This window comes from Juglans microcarpa x Juglans regia, chromosome 2S (genome assembly GCF_004785595.1).
Source record: "Juglans microcarpa x Juglans regia isolate MS1-56 chromosome 2S, Jm3101_v1.0, whole genome shotgun sequence".
Taxonomy (NCBI): domain Eukaryota; kingdom Viridiplantae; phylum Streptophyta; class Magnoliopsida; order Fagales; family Juglandaceae; genus Juglans; species Juglans microcarpa x Juglans regia.
In genome coordinates this window covers 10,475,165-10,477,025 of record NC_054597.1, presented here as the reverse complement: position 1 = coordinate 10,477,025, position 1,861 = coordinate 10,475,165, and positions in this window count along the sequence as shown.

Genomic DNA, 1,861 nt, shown 5'->3' with positions numbered 1-1,861 from the left:
TGTTTCAGTTTATGCTATGCCAAAGAAATTTTGATTATGAATATTTTGAACTTTCGCTCTAATATTTTTGATAACATGTTTCTGACGCTGCATTTTGAAAACATTATTCTGAATCTGCATTCTGAAAGATAATATTTTGTTCTGCATTCTGAACTCTATAAATACTCATGTTTACACACTAGTATATATCCTCTGCTTACTGAGTTGTTGATAACTCACCCCTTATCTCCAATTATTTTTCAGATAATTTTAATGGTTCAGCTGGAGAACAAGAGTAGAAAGTTTAGTAAGGTATGATAATCGTAGTAGAATAAGTGCCTGAGGGTACAAGTGCTTATTTGAGAGTCATAGTTAGTAAACTGATTTATTTTTTCAGGTATTTTGATTTGATGAGTTAAGGATATTTTCAAGTTTTTAGAGAATTTCTAATTTATGTTATTGAGAATTTCTTTATTTTTCTCATGGAGGAACTTAGATATTTGAATTGATTAAATGAATTAATATTTTATGGGATTTTCTGGATTTTATAGTTGTGTTATTTAAGTTGATATTAGGTATTAAGAGCTAACTCTCCGGACCTTTGGGATCGGGGTGTTACATGTTGCAACTCTACAAATTCCTAGTTGTGATAATGGCAGTAATGTGCCTAAGGGGCTGTGCATGAAGTGTATATATGTACATATATAGAGAAAGGAAACCCTAGAAAGGATGAGAGGAAGTGGCGTGCATGCAGTGAATAAAAGGGACGTGAATCATGTAGAACGTGGAGTCTGAAACAAGATATCATGGGCTTGGACTTTTTAGCTCATTCCAAGTATTTGGGCTACATCTAATCCTTAAAAGAAAAATATTTGTTTCATAAATTCCTCGGCCCATACTAAGATTACATCCAAAACAAAAATATTTAATGATATTAACTAACATGGCAAGCCCAATAAAATTTGATATTCGCCAAAATAAAAATCTTAGGCCCGTAGTCTATAAAAAAAAAAATACTCCAACACTCAATTGACTTCTATGATCGGGTCGTTACAATAACTTACTGAGATTTCCAGTAAATCTCACCCCTTGTGGACCCACTATCATTCCCCCTCCCCTGGAAATTATAGAAGTTGTGTCAGGATCAAAAGAAGACAGACAAGATGGACCGATGCATACGATTGGCTAAAGATGAGCCAGACCTTGATCGAAGATTAGATCTTATTTTGATGTTTATTGCATTAACTCTACATACGATAGAGCGTAAGAGAGACTTGATCTAACTATTAAGACTTGGTTTAAGTATTTGTATTATGTATATGCTATCTTTAAGTTTGAACTTATGATGGTTATTAATACTATTGGGATGTTTAGTTTATTCAGGCATGAGTTTAATTTCACTCATCCTTATTCCGCTACGATTATTGCATACTGCTAGTTGCATATTAGGATGTACTGCATATTAACTGTCATGAACGGGGGTATGTAACCTTGTGTTGCATGTCTTAACACTCCAAGTCTTTGTTTCATCCCAAACGGAGGTTGGGGTATCACAATAAAGAAAGATACTGAGCTGATAAATGATATGAAAAGATCCTAAGATGAATATGAGTATGGATAATGACGTAATGTGATGGATCGTGATGGTTATGAAGATGAGGGATGTGATAAGATTATGAAGATATCAAAAGATGATGAGTTTGTGATTATATGAAAAGATAATGAAAAGATAAAAGATGAGCTAACGATGTTGGTCTTGATAATTATAATAGTATGAAAAGATAATGAGATGATAATGATTATGGATAATGATGCAACAAGATGAATCGTAATGGTTATGAATATGAGAATATGATGAGATCATGATAATATGAAAAGATGA